This window comes from Glycine max, chromosome 10 (genome assembly GCF_000004515.6).
Source record: "Glycine max cultivar Williams 82 chromosome 10, Glycine_max_v4.0, whole genome shotgun sequence".
NCBI lineage: Eukaryota > Viridiplantae > Streptophyta > Magnoliopsida > Fabales > Fabaceae > Glycine > Glycine max.
Window position 1 is genome coordinate 50,799,981 of NC_038246.2, and position 16,239 is coordinate 50,816,219.

Genomic DNA, 16,239 nt, shown 5'->3' on the forward strand with positions numbered 1-16,239 from the left:
AAGGGGATTTTATTTTAGGAGCCTTGGATCAATTTAAAGGACTTCACATGGAAAATTGTGACCGTTTGATGGATCACGAGGTTCCTTGGTGTATTTGAACGTTGGAGCGCACTAGATTCAAATTCTTTCCACTGTCGTCGTCCTTTTTATAAAATAATAATAAAAATTCACTTTCAACCTCAACCTCAACCTAGGCTTTGTAACACCTCCACAAGCTACATTATCATTTCCTCTTCTCTGTCTTGCAGAATTTAAACCACTTGATTTCACAAAACATACTACCCAACAATCTTTGTTTTTTTTTTATAAAAAAAAATACTCTAAATTTAATAATAAAACTCTTGTCAACAATTTTTTTATAATAATTTTAATTTTCAATAAATTTTAAGTAATAACAAAATATATTAAAAAATGTTTAACAGAAATTGAATGCGTTCCATAAAAAAAAAGAAAAAGAAATAGAATGCGTTAATCGTTTTTATCACTCATCTACTACACGCTTTACTTGGATGATGAATGAGGCATACACTAATGTTTTCATTACGACTGAGCCTTGATGTCATTTTCATCCAATCCAACAACACATTCGATTTGTTTTACGGCCTCTTTTAAGTCTTAACAAGGGATTGGTTCTTTTATTCTTTACTTGGAGTTTGTTTTTTCTTTGGATTTTTCTGGACTTTTATTTTTGTTGTACTTGAAGAAATTCAAAAAAAAGGATTTGAATTTTTTTAAATGAGAAAACATAACAGATAAAATACAATTATAACTTTTAATTAAAATAATAATAATAATAATAATAATTAAGCTTTTAATAATTCTGTAATTTATTATCTATATTGTTATACTTTAAATAATTTATTTTAATCAATAGTTATAATTAAATTAGAATTTATTGATAACATCGTCTAATCACATATTCACAAGTTTTTTTTTAGAGGACACATATTCACAAGTTAAAAGTTTATTGATTTTTATAATGAATATTTTAAAAATCATAATCTTTTTATTGATTGATATTATATTTTTTTATCTTTCTAATATATAAAGATTAAACTCTTGTCTCATTTTTTTTATTGTGTTTATTATCACTCTTATTTTAAGAAAAAATAGTGGAAAAGTATAATAACTCTTATAAGAAGAAAGAGATAAATAAATAGTCAAATATATTATAAAATTAAACTCTAATATTTATAATTCATGTTTCACTTCTTAATTCATTTAGACTAAAGACACCTTACAATGATATCAATATTAAATTTATTAGAGTAAAACTTCTTGATCCTTGGATTGGCTTACATATAGCATATTCATGTTGCTATTGTAAAGCTTCAAAAATTAGTTCAAAGTAAAAGTTAAAAAAAATATTTTTTTTAAAAGTACGCTTGACATGTAAGAAATGGTAACCAAACATGTTAGTGGTAAGGTTATATAATTTGTAACTTACTAATATTAATAAAAATTAATAATCTCATCGTTACTAATTTTGTTTTTCAATAATTTTCTGCAGTAGAAGTACTACTAATAGACTCTTTAATACACATTTATTATTAATTAAAAATCATTAAAAACTATGAGTAAAACTTAACTAATAAAAAAATATAATTCATAAAATTTTATAACTTTTAATAAATTTCAACTCATACTAAATAGTATTCCAAACAGTGTATTAAAAATGTATATTACTGTCATTTATATCATGATGTGACAGAAAAAGGAATTATGTATACTATTTGGTGTGGATTCCTTTTCAATAAATAGTAATAGATGGAGCAACTATCACTATTTATTTTTCTGGAAGTAGGATGAATATTGAGTTTTCCCTATCAGTGAGCATGCTTAGCTTGCTTTCTTTACAGCAATGCAATCACCACTGTTTAGCATTTTAAAAAGCATTAAAATGGTCTATTTTTTTGTGGTTCCACATTTGGTCTTTCAATCCGGAATTTGTCACGCATTGACTATTATGTTTTTAATTATTATTATTAGTTTGGCTAATGCTCTCGCCGAGCAGCTTAGTGTATTTTTAGTTTTATTTTGTATAGTAAAAATTAATGGATGTTAGTTCAACTTGTATGATTAATCATGTTCAGATAATATGTATCTTTTACTAAAGATAATAACTTAAACAATAATTAAGATGAATTCATGTTTGAATATATTCGAAACTTGTAATTATGCAAAATCTTTACAAGTATCATTAGTCACGACTCGTTGTTAAAGATTTTAGCTTGCATATGAATACTTTTACCCACTACCTTTGGTGATTAAGAACTTTTTCTTTTTCCTTTTTTAAACATGTTAATGTTAATTTTTTTAGCCATTTATTTTCGGGATCTTAATTAGCATTCATCTCCTCTCATAGATATATTCATAGTCACCACCGTAATGTTGAAGATGATATTCGTTCCGTGACGAGCTTTTAATATATTTTTGTTGTCAAGAGGGTTGTATGTGTGTCTTTTAATATAATTTTCATTTTCTTTAAAATATGCATTTTTTTTAATACCACTCTTCCCGAGTGTTGTTAGCACTTAACAGAGTCCCCACCTCTTGTTGAATTTTTAGTAAAGTTTGAAATCTAAATATCAATAATTGAATATAGAAGTAGTAAGTAACTATTAGAAATGAAGACAAATACTTGGATAGTGTTCTTTTTCTTTTCTTTTCCCGTCTTTTGATGCAGAGTATGTGCACGAATCATCTACCAAACCTTAATTACCCTGTCACTACACAAATATGAGTTATAATGATATAAATTATTTATACCCATGAAATAGGATTTTGCATGATCTAACAATCTCTTTCATTTTGTCAAACAAAAAAATTATCTTCCATTATGAAACAAACCTTAAGATGATATGTACGTAACATGTGGGATTGAGAGACTAAATTTAAACAACAACTCAGGTAACTTAGGGCGTTGTTTAGTTTCATGGTGGGAACAATTAAATTTAGATGTTTAGTTATTATTAAATAAATTTGATTTTTGTTTCAAAATCTCAATTTCATCAAAAGTGATAAAAAAAATAACTATTTTGTTGGATTGATTTTTTTAAATTTTTTTATAGTAAACATGCTTTTAATATATAAACATCTAAATATAAGTAACTTTATTTGAAAACCAATTTTTATCGAAATCAATTTTACATGCGGTTTGACATCTTTCAAAATTGGATTCACAATGTTTGGTTTAACTGGTGCGAGTATTTTTTTTACCAACATAAGTAAACAGAAACAAAGATAGCAAATGAAATGATACAAATATTCTCCAGTAAAACAAAAAAAGAAGCAAAGATACTGAAAATCAAATTCATTAAAAATGTAAATGCTGATCTAAGCACGCACTTAATAATATAGACCCTCCATTTTGCGTAAAGCCATGTCTTGCGTTGCGACCATATACTAATTAACTTGCGTTCCCGAAAATGGATGAAGCACCTTTTACAGCCAAAATTGCCAGACAAGAGCAATTAGAGATACGATTCTTTGTCCACTTTCCTGTGCATTTAGTAAAACCAATTCCATGTTCAAAATGAGCAAGTGGTGGTTGGTTATGGTTAGGGTGGGGATGATTAATATATGAAATTGAAAACTAAATTCCGTATCTAATTTCAGCTAATGACTGCTTAATCACAATATTGAATTGTCTTATTAACCGTCTAATCACAAACACCATGGAGGCACTCAGCCACGTAGGTCCCCTCTGGCCAGTGGGAGTGATGTTTGATTTGGTGAATGAATGGTCAAGTTGTAGGCTAAAGCTTCACCAATTACCGATTTTTGTGTTTTTTTAAACATCCTAATTAAGACATTTTGTTATTCCATTAAACTTCGAGGTATTTCAACAAGTTTCAATTAATTGAGTTATTTATGACACTAATCTTTTATCTAAGTTTAGTCATATTAATTTAAAGATTTTCACTCCTCTCTCTCTAATGATGTATTTTTTTTAATCAAATTCATATTTTTTTCACTAACTCAATATGTCTTGATAACTAAATTATACCAAATGAATAAATTTTAGATTTGATTTAGATTTTTTTTTACAAATAGTTATAAAAATTTATTTAAAAGCAACATTTTTTTTTCTGAATGAAAGCAACATTTGATTATTTTTACCAATTTTTGAACAGGTGTTTAAAAAAAAACAATATCATTAAGAATAAATAATCATGTGGGTTACGGCTAGATTTGAGAGTGCGGGAGGTCAAAGTAACCTGCAGTATTATACATAGCTGATATTGTAATATTATATCATGTTTATTTTATATATCTTGATGTAACCCTATTTACCTATTCGATAATAAAAACAAATGTTTCAATCTCAAAGACATAAATACATTTATTGAATCTCAATAAATCAATGTTTTTGAAAGCATAATATGATTAAATAATGATAGTATTAATACCATCGAAAGCATGAATGAACTTGCATACAATTATTTTAGTTTAATTAGTGATTTTAAATCTTTGTACTTTTTGTATATAAAAAAAATTACACTTTACGTACATTATAATTAAATTCATGTTAACTATCCACTTGGTGATGAGAGAGGCGAAAAGGCGTTATGGCATTAAGAAGTGGCAGTGGATATGTTCATGTGCTGTAGTCTCTTCAAGTCTTGTGTGCGATATGTGACAATGAATGATATAGTTAGTAATAGCAGTGTTTGTTTTTTGTTTTGGGTTGGGTTATGTTTTTCCCGTAACTGATTGAAAATGGTGTTAGATTGCGCTGATTGCGCCATCAAAGACATTGGTCCATATGGGATGATTGTTGTTGAACTGAAATTTGGATTTTGGAGACTTTAAAGACAGACACCGTCCCAAATTTCTTAAAAGCTAAAATTATAGTCCAAACGGGTAAGGGGTCCTACACGTCATTCTCATCCACTCATTTACGTCGTTGGTTATAAAATGATGTTTGGAAATCTTGTCTAGAACAGACAGATTAGTTGCAGGTAGGGAACATGGGAAATAAGTTTAAGAACAAAAATATGATTTCTTATATTTCTGAGTTGTTTCAATTTCAAATGGTACTTGATAATGCCGTTGGTTTAGGTGTGTCTCCAGGTTCATTGATTTTATTTATTTGAATCTTTGACTCACTTCTTAAAAAAGGTATTTTCATTTTTTAATAAATAATATTATATGAATCGATTTTATATTGTTATCCAATATGATTTTTTCATCTATAATAAGTTATTTGACTTTCATTATAATTATATTAAGTAAGGATAATTTTTAAGGAATTTAGTTTTGGAAATACGAAAATAATAATGTTAGATTTGGATAGCCAAGTTGTTTCTTGTTCAATGAATAGTAAATGTTTTATCTTTTGTTTTGTCTAAAATTCATGTATGAAAATCTTGTCTAAAACACGCACAAATGCATCAACCTTAATTGCCACATCCTCCATTAGTAGGTATATTATAATTGCACCAATAACATGCTTTCTGAATTGCAAAGGTAATTTCAGATTTTACTCTGAAATTGTTGGCAATGTAATTCCAAAGATGATGATGGTATTTACGCAGATGATCCGAGTCAACCTGACTTGTCCCGTTTAGAGTCTTCATGATGAATGCATAAGTGAAGGCTTCTTTCTGGAGCTACTCAAATCTACATTCACATACAGCACATGAACAAAATAACGAACAAGAAATTACAGTACTCTGATTATATTTGAGAAAAAACTTTTTTTTTTCTCTTTAGTAAGATTATCTTTAAAGTGAGCAAGAGTATAATCATTCTTAAGTTTTAACGAGTTAAGATTACTATACATTTTAAATTGAGCAAACAGTGAATATCCTCATATTCCTCACTGTAGAGATAAAATTGAAGAAAACTCAACTTGGCTAAATGTCTCGATGATTACTTATTAAAAAAAATAAAATGAATCAATTTTTTATATAAATTAAAATCAATTTATGTACTTTAATAATTTTAGAAGTTTTCTCGTTTACTTTCTTCAAAAGTTAAAGGGCAGTTTGGATTTAGAAAATATTTTATGTTTTCTTTTTTATTTAAAAATGTCATCCTATATTTTCACTTTATTTCTTGTTTTCAAAATTTTGTTCAATATATAATGAAACAGCTTTTTATTGTTTTTATTACTGCCTGTTTATATTTTCAATTTTCAGTTTTTCTTATGAAATTTTTTAAAAATAGGAAATAAAGTGAACAGAAGATGATGTTTTTGTCATTAAAAATGGAAATATAAAACATTTTTGAACAAAATGGCCCTTGTGGTTCACAAGTTGATTCATTTTTACTTTCTGTATACAAATGTTTATTGAACAGTTTATTATTATTTAATGATGATGAACTGATGATGATACTTTATATATATATATATATATATATATATATATATATATATATATATAAATATATTATTCTTGCTATTTATATTTTAAAATTTGACTTACATTTAACAATACCGATAAAATACACCAGAAACTTGAGAGAAATTACCTTTCCGACTTAGAAGAATGCCCAGCACCAAACTCGCATTTAAACAGCAGTATGTTATCATCAATCTTCGATTTCCTGAGTTTTGCCACAAACTTGGCAGGTTCAGAATACAAAACCCGTGTGTCTACAAGCACATAATAAGAGATGCACATGCATGGATGATAGATTTGTGAACGCTACACATTTTTAAGATAAAACTAATCATTTACCCTTAAAAATTAATATCAAATCCAAACACGCAGAAATGCAACATCCTTAATTGCCGCATTCTCCATTAGTCAGATATATTACTATTGAATTAAAAAAAATATATATTACCAATAGAATTGCAGCAATGACATGCTTTCTGAATTCCAAAGATAATTTCAGATTTTCTTCTGAAGTTGTTTGCAATGTAATTCCTAATTAAGAGGACCCAAACGTCTGACAATATAAGCTCTCACTCAAAACCATGATGGTATTTACGCAGTTGATCTCACTCAAGCCATGGATGATAATAGATTTAGAGCCTTCATGATGAAGGCAAAAGTGAAGGCATCTTCCCGGAGCTTCTCAAATCTACATCCACAATGCATACAACATATGAAAGAAAAATTACAGTAGGCTTATATACTTGAGTTTTTTCTTTCTTTTAACTAAGAATATCTTTAAAGTTAGGAAGAGTATAATCATTCTTAAATAATCACACAAATTTAAACTATTACAAACCACATCAAATTTTAAAACAACGTTAAATTATCAAATTTTATATATTAAATTTAAGATCATGTTTTTTTGAGAGTAACCTCTTAATTCACACATAAACACAATGCTTCACATAATTTACCTTTATAATTTTCTTACTAATTTTAAAAGCTTTATTTTTATATTTTATCTTTAAATTTAATAAATATTTAATATAACCTTTAAGTAATTATTATCAAAGTGAATAAATTAACTATCCATGATAGTTTAGTTTAAAAACACAATATACCCTCCGTACATATCATATTTACACAATAAAATCATGTATCTTAAAAAAATATATAATAAAAGATTCCATTGTTAATAATATTTTTACACAACCATTTTAACTTATCACATTTTTTCTCTCCAAAGGGTGTCTTATTTTTTATTTATTTCAAACTACATTTTTTATAAAAAAAAAATGCTCATAATCCATATAAGAGAAACGTATTAATTTTTTAATTCAGAATACTATTTTAATTGATAAAAAAATATTGTGACATAGAACAATGTTTATCCAAGTCATAAACAAAAAGTTAAACTCTTCTTAGGATTTCTAATTTTTTTGGGTCTCCAGATTTCTAAATTTAATATTGTTAATAAAAAATGAGCAATGAAAAGTTGTCCTCTTAAACGGATTCACCCAATTCAACATGAATTAGTTTAAGATCTAATGTGACTCCAAATACCAAGGATCTAAGATAAAACGAAAATACTGTGGCGTATAGAAAATCATATTGCTAACCCGAATCCAGTTTAACACTAATTCAGACATTTTTTTGAAAGATAAGCAATTATACCAAATCCAAACACGCACAAATTCAACATCCTTAATTGTCACATCTTTCATTAGTAATTGCACCAATGACATGCTGAGATTTTATTCTGAAGTTGTTGGCAATGTAATTCCTGAGATGATGGTTTTTACGCAGTTGATCTGACTCAAGCCATGGATGCAACAATCGGTCTAAAGCCGACTAGTCATGTTTAGAGTCTTCATGATGTATGCATAAGTGAAGGCATCTTCCTGGGGCTTCTCAAATCTGCATCCACATACAACACATGAACATAAAAAATAAATTACAGTAGTCTGATTATATTTGAGAAAAAAAAATCTTTTACGTAACATTATCTTTTAAGTTATGCAAACACACACTTAATCATTTTGAATTTTGCCAGATCATATTAAATTAATAAAAATTGTTTTGATTCACATAATTTATCTTTATAATTTTCTTTTTCTTAGTTTTAAAAGTTTTATCTCTATAATTTATTTTTACCTTATAAAATAATTTTAACATTATTAACAATGAAATCTTCTATTATATTTTCTTTCTTTTAGGAAAAGTGATTTTAGCATTGTTCAATAACAATGATACTTTTTATTAATATATATATATATATATTTTAAAATTTGACTTCAATTTTAAAATACCGCAGAAAATACGAGAAATCTGAGGGTGAAAAATGTCCAGCACCAAGCTCGCATTTAAACAGCAGTATGTCTTCATATCCCTCAGTTTTGCCACAAACTTCGCAGGTTCAGAATAGAAAACCCGAGGGTCTACAGCATGCGCAAGCAGATAACATCATAATAATTAAGGTGCACATGTCACGTGTAAAATCAAAGTATATCTTTCCAACTAAATTATCAGTAATCACCACACAGAAAGAATGCCTTGGCTTTAAATATAAAGTTCAAAACAGGAACAGTTTCGTTACATGAATCACATGTGCCTACCATTTAATCCTTCTGTAACAAGAATGTTTGGATAATTCTGTGCCTTCGCCTGCATAAAATGAGGATTTAAAAAATTGATTCCTAAAACTCATTTCATACAGAAGAAAATAAAAAAATAATAGCCAATGAAAGAATACAAGGCATCAAGCACAGCAGCCATAAGGTTCTCACGTTATCAACGGGGGAATATGATTTCATGTAGAAGTAGAATTCCTCCTTTCTAGGATCATCCCATTCCTGCAGTAACACAAGAAAACAATCTCATGTAAAAATGAAAAACAAGAGAAATCATATCATAGACATTCTGTGGACTAGCTTGGATAATGAAATTCAAGAATTTTGATAGCACATATGAAGCCAAGACCTGCAGAATTATAATAATCTTTGAAGAATATTGATGGCTATATAATGCCTCTTATTACTATCAGTTTAAAAGGCAAATGAATGGTATGAGAATTAAAAAAAAAAAAGAAAAAGAACCTTCTTATTCATAATCTGAGACATTTTATGACAAATAATATGAAAAAGAAAGTTAAAACAATTTCCCTGGCTTAAGGTACCAGAAAAAAAAAAAAGTTAAAAACAGAAAAAACACACAGGGACTGAGGGACATCATGCAATGACCATGCATAAATCAAATTAGGAACACAGTATTTCAAAGATAAAAGTAAAAGCCAGGGTCCGGTTAAAGCCACAAAAAAATGGAAAAACGATAGGGTGCACAACATGGTTGAACAAGATTAGAGTATACTATTAAAAACAAATATGTAGAAGTAATTTCTCTAAACACATGGCTTGGCCAGACAAATTCATCCATTTTAGCAAGGAAACATTTCCAGCTAAAACACATTTCCAGAATCCAATTAACCTGTATTCAAACGTTTTCAGATATCCATATGGAAAGAGAGAATAAATGAAATAAAATTACCTCCCATTCTGAGGTAGTGAGAGGAATAGTTGGATCAAGCATTGTTGTCACAACATCCACAAAAGGTACCCCAGCAACAGCAGCCTTGCATAAATCTGGTCTCATATTAAGAACTGCACCAATTAGCAAACCACCAGCACTTCTTCCTTCGATGCAGTCTTTCCTTAGAACAGAATTTTTTTCAATCAAATACTCAGCACATGCAATAAAATCAGTGAAAGTGTTCTTTTTCTTCAACAGCTTTCCATTTTCATACCACTGCCTCCCCATTTCACCACCACCACTTATGAGCTATTGCATACATAAAACCCCAATCTAACAATGAAAGCCTTGCTGATTTGAAACTGGGATCTATGCATATCTGTTGACAATGTGAGGTCCACTAAATTATAAATTCTAGAAGAAATAGAAGAAGTTCAAAGGTGTAAAGACCAAAGGAACAAACAGGATAACAAATAGTGCCCACTGCTCATATACAAGGGGGAACATAAAAAGTAAACAGATAACTATATGCAATTCAGTACAAGTAGTAAGCATTAAATACTGATTGAGAAACAGCAGCAACTTTCATCCATCATCCAATACAAATCAAAGCATTGGATTCAGCATTGTTATTGTTGTATGCAATTCAATTTATATAAATTTCTATTCTTTTACCTCATACAATCCATATCCATAGAGTAATAATGGGTCTGATCCATCAAGTTTCACAAGATCTTTTCGGTAAACAATCAATATGGGAATCAAATAGTGCCCACTGCCTTTCAGTGACATAACGCGTTACAACAACAACAACAACAATAGAGGCATGATTACCTTAACTATTCCCATTAGTACCAAACACCTTTTCAGACCTAGATTTACATGTTCACCCGACTTATCACATGATTCATTTTATTAACAAATAAATATTATGATAAACATCAGATCCCTCTTACATCAGATGGAATTTGGAACTAGTTTGCACATTCCTAATACCATGAAATGAATATTACATCAGATCCGTCTTAAAAATGTTGAGTTAAACATCAATTTTGCCCCTTAAATTGACACTGAATTAATATGATCCCTAATATTATAGAAAAATAAATTTAGTTTCCAACTTTTGCAATTATCTATCTATTTGATCCGGGGAATTGGTGTTACTGGTCAATTTGGCTTCTTAAGTCTTAACATTACCAAATCAATCAATCAATTTAGTCCCCGAATTTGGCAACTTTAGTCCTTGAGAGTGAACCCTAGTGCAATGGTAAAATTGCACCTTGGTGAACCAGTTAGTCATGGATTCGAATCCAGAAATAGCATCTTTGCATACAAGGGTAAGGTTACGTACAGTGACCATCCCCCATACCCTCGCATACCGAGGAGCCTTTTTGCTCCAGGATACGTTAGTTTTGTTACTTTAATCCTTATTTCACAGTCATTAGGCAATTTGGTCCTTAACATTGTGGACCAATTTGACTTACGTATACCAAGTTAGGAACCAAATTGACTAATATGCACCAAAGTCAGAAACCAAAATGACTGATAGATGCCAACGTTAAGGATTAAAAGGATGGAATCTAATGTTAGGGACTGAAACGAATGATCATTGCCAATTTAAAGGACTGGAATTTCTTTTTTGTAATTTTAGTGTTTAGGGACTAGAATAAATGTTGATCATAATTTTAGGAACTAATTTGATGTATTATTCCAAAATATTGGTAGGTCAACCCTCATCATAGCTTTCTCCAAGACTTTCATTCCATTTTTCAAAACTTAAATTTTATGTCAAAATTCAAATTCTTTCTCCAAAACTTAGAATTTCATATGCTGTCTTTCAAAATCCGTCAAAGATCAGTAAATTCTTTGAGAAAAAACCAGAAGACAATAACAACTAAATATGAAATAGAATAGTCGCTTGTGAAATTATGGATGCCAGTCAGCAGAAAAAAATGAAGGAATTAATCCAGACAACATAAAACATTTTAGAAGCATGGGTCATGCATAGCATAGCAAAGGTAAAATTTATATGATACCAGAAAGAAGCACTTCAAAAAAAGAGAATAGTAAGGCTTGCATATAAAACCAAGAAATTTCCGTCACAAATTATTAAGACAGAAGAAAGACCAGATGCAAAATTGAGACATTGTGGAAGTTTAACTGTCCATTTAACTTACTGAGTCAATCTTCTTCAAAACAGAAATGCCTGCCTTCATATTATCATCATATACTGAGGAAGGAGTCCTCAATGAGCTATACAAAAACCCTAAAATACTTGATGGAAACTCTGAACCTGAGGATTCTGCTGAGTATACAGGATCAACAAAACTAACTGCCTGACCACTTTCAAGGCTCCTTAGTGGTTCACTAATTGGTGGAAGGTGATAAACTATTATTTTTGGTAGACCATTTTCTCTCTCATATACTACTAGATGATCACTAAAAAGTTGTATCTCCTGAATTTTAACACTAAAGAAAATTCTGTAAGTTTTGATGAAATAGAAAGACACAAGCTTCGAGAATTTCTCTTGTTTACATTTTATTCATTAATAATTTTAAATGTTGAGAGATGATAAGAATCATCACATAAATATATTGTGAGAGCAAATTAGTTCAATATAAACAGCAATGGAATCTAATATCGTGTCAATGAACAGCTCATCAAAGTTTATTTGAAAGGTGGCCTAAGACAGGTTTTTACATATCAAATAGTAATTAAGAGAACAAAGACCAGAGAGGCAGAGAAAGAAAATTGCATGAGCAGCAAACGATTACATACAAAGCATCTTAGAAAATATGCCTTCTATTAGAAATTTAGAATGCAGTCTTGACTATAACTAATATATGGCTTTTATTTAAAAATGAAACACTATACCTAGCATAAGAACAATTCATCGTGTTCTAGTAACCAAACCAAAAAGCTGGAAATCAGCGATAAATGACCGCATTGTTCAGAAAGCTTTTCACTGATATTTAATATACACTACCCAGTAGCTGACACATTCACAAGCCAAGTCATTATATAATTTATTCAAGATTATGGCCCAAAATAAACAAAACAACTGAGCAATGATACAGAGATTGTGTTACCTTTCCCTGTGAGGAATAAGAACTGTAGTTGAAGAGGTGTTATTGACAGCACAAGCTACAGCCTCAGAATTAAAAAACTGATCACTTCTCCTCTAAATAAAGAACTGACCTCCAATATGGCTGACAGTTGTGTCAATACCATCAACACTTGGTGTCAGAACTTTAAGACCCTCTTCAAGCTTAGAAACATCCAGATAGAAATTGAACCTTGTATTTTTACTCTCTGATGCAACAAACAAATATTTCTTACTCTCAAAAGCTTCAAGATCAAGAGAAAACATATCATCTTTTTCCACATAAAGACAAGTATCCTTTGATTGTTCTGTTCCCAGCACATGAAACCATGCCTGTATTACTTGAGATGTTAGCATAACAAGTAGACAATTAACAAGTGTAATAATGATTTAGAGATGTGACCAACAAAAAAAGGAAATTGATTATGGCACAAAATGTCAAAGTAAACATTGTAAATATATTCAAATACCATCTTGGAGCAAGGATTGGACAAACTTGTTTCAGATTTGAAAAAAACAACGATTTTGTGGTATGGTTCTTCTGATTTGTTGAGTTTTTAGCTCTGTTTTCTAAACTTATCTAGTTACTATAACTATTATTATTTTTATTTATTTTTTAAAACATTTTTCCCCTATTAAAGCACAAACAATTGAGCCCTTAATCAATCAGAACTTAGCGTCTAGCTATGAATTTAGCAGAAAACATTCAGTAACACTGCCAATTGAATCACAATGTCACACAGTAAACCATAAATCTCATATTCCTGTTTTCAGCATCTTTATCTGGCTAAACTTCAAATTCAATTTGGTCAATTTCGCTCCTAGTCAGATTGAAATTCAAAATGCCCATCCAATGGGAATGAGTTTGGAATTTGGTTGAGTTGGAGCTAAGATGGTCTAAATATGTGAGAATAAGACCAATAGAGGCTCCAGTTATAAGTGTCGATAAGATGTAGGATTGCTTAACAATTAAAGGTAAAGGTAGACCAAGAAAGATTGAGTGAAATCATTAACAGCTATCATGACTTAAATGGTCTTGCTGAAGAAGTGGGGGAAAGGTTTTGGTTGTTGCTGCCGCTGTTGAAAAAAGAAGTATCATTAGAACCAAATAGGTCAATAATGAGTCCAGAGGAGTATTTCCCACCTTGTCAGGCCTGAGAATCTCATCCATCATGACGTAAACTAGAGCATTGTCACCAGCCCATTCAAAGTATGATGTTACACCAACAAGAGGCTCTCCAATAGTAGCTTGAGTCTCAGCATCAATGACATACAGTATATATTTCATCTCCTTTGGTGTCTTCGGCGTATGCTACCAACTTGTTATTTGGGCTGACCTGAAAAGAAGTGAAGTTTGGAATAAAATAAAAGCAGGTCAGAACTTGGAAGTCAGGAAACAAGCCAGAAAAAAGTGAGAAAAAAATGCCATAATAATGATATGATCTAACCTTAAAGCCACCAATACTGTAGTATTGGTGCAGTATTGGTGATGTTGTGCCTTAACATTCACATCCAAAATAACATGCTCCGGAGGAGCTTCAGGTCCTGTGGGCATGATGTCATGCACATATGGCACCTTTTGGTTATCAGATATAAGGCGCCTGCAATATTGAACATACTCCTTCCCTTCCAAAGTTCTCTTATAATAGTAACAAGGCCCTTTGCGTAAAGGTGCAGAGACATCCTCCTCCTTAATCCTTCCTCTTATCTCAGCAAAAAGCTTTTATTCAAATTCCTTAGTTCCTAGAATTTTCAAAAAAAAAAATGAGTATAATTTTCGCTGATAATCTAAAGAGTGGGGGGTGGGTGTGGGGGGCTGGGGGTGGGTGTATATATATACAACAATAGTCTTTTGAATACAGTCGCTAGTCTCTACTATTAGTATAAATTTATTAGAAATAAAAAAACTCACAATGGGTCTTAAGGAGACCTACTGTGATTTTGTAGTTGTCAATCAATAGTAGCTCGCCTGTTGTTAGCACTCCTCAAGTTACCCTACACATCAACCTCCAGCTTGACAAGAAAGTAGAAACTATAGAAGGCCTGGGTGCATCTGATGGTGACGTAGTTTCTATAGCCATTAGGATCTACTGTCTGGGAGGCGTTTTGTCTTGTGCACGAATAAATTTAAGAAAACGTTTATAAATTTGCTACAAACTTAGAGCAAAGTAAGTACATTAGTTGTAATTAGTAATAGATAATCGCTAGGTCAGACTTGGTAATCATGTAGATGAGTGCATGCATTCAATTACTCAAATTAAGCCAACAATGCATTTTTTTTGCCACTGTAAGTTGTAGCCAAGGCTCTTAAGTAAATTAACACTTCCACAGTCTTTCTTACGGTGCGCTATACTTACATGCTCATGCGGATAGTATTTTCATAAGAACAAATAAAATTCAAAAGTGAGAAGAAAGAAAAATGGCGGTGAAAGCGAAAGAGGATAAGAAAAATAGGATTCGCACCGGACATAATGGAATCGGTGTACGCATTCTCCTCGTGGAGGTACGAGAGCACTTCGGGATCGGTGCGGGAATCGTCACGGAGCCAATAGTAGTTGCCGATTCTCACGTCGCCGAACATTTCCATCGCATGCTCTACCTTCTTCGCCACCGGAGGAGGCGGAGACTGAGACTGCGTTGACGGGTCCATCGGTGATGCGGAGGCGACGAGACGGCGGCGGCAGAAGGAAAGGGGACAGCGGAAGAGAGAAGACGGTAACGGTTAGGGGAATGCAGAAAATGCGAGCAAAGTTTAAGCGAAGATTTTGAAGTACCATTTGTTGTATTTTTCTTTATCGATCTTTATCTTTATTTATTTTTCTTGTACTTTTCTTTTTTAGTATTTTACTATTGTCTTGGAATCTGGAACGAGTGAAGTGTTGAGTTGAGTGTTTTCATACTTGTTTCTTTCTGTTCTTCTTTCTTCCTATATATGGATGGATAATTAATTGGATATGCTTCTTTGGGTGTTTTTTCAGTGCCGATGGAGTTGTAACACGCGCGTCCTCAATTACAAGTGCAAGAACTGTCATTGTGCAAGATATTATTTAAGTGATGCATTGGAATATGACTTCAACGGATTTTAAAACATATATAAATTGATTATAGATTTATATATGTTTTTATCTCTTAAGTTTAAAATGATCCTTTTTAGTCTTTCAAATTTAAATTTGTAATTTTATATTCCTTTCAAATTATTAAATATTTTTTTAGTCAATCTTGACTCTTTTCGGATGTTTTAATACACAATTTGTCACAATTTTTGTATGGCAAGAGGA

The 16,239-nt window shown here is 30.7% G+C and overlaps 1 pseudogene; it reads right to left on the bottom strand.

The window, feature by feature from the left end:
* Nucleotides 1-7,910: 7,910 nt before the first annotated feature.
* Nucleotides 7,911-15,955, bottom strand: LOC100812129 (dipeptidyl aminopeptidase BI-like; annotated as a pseudogene).
* Nucleotides 15,956-16,239: the final 284 nt, after the last annotated feature.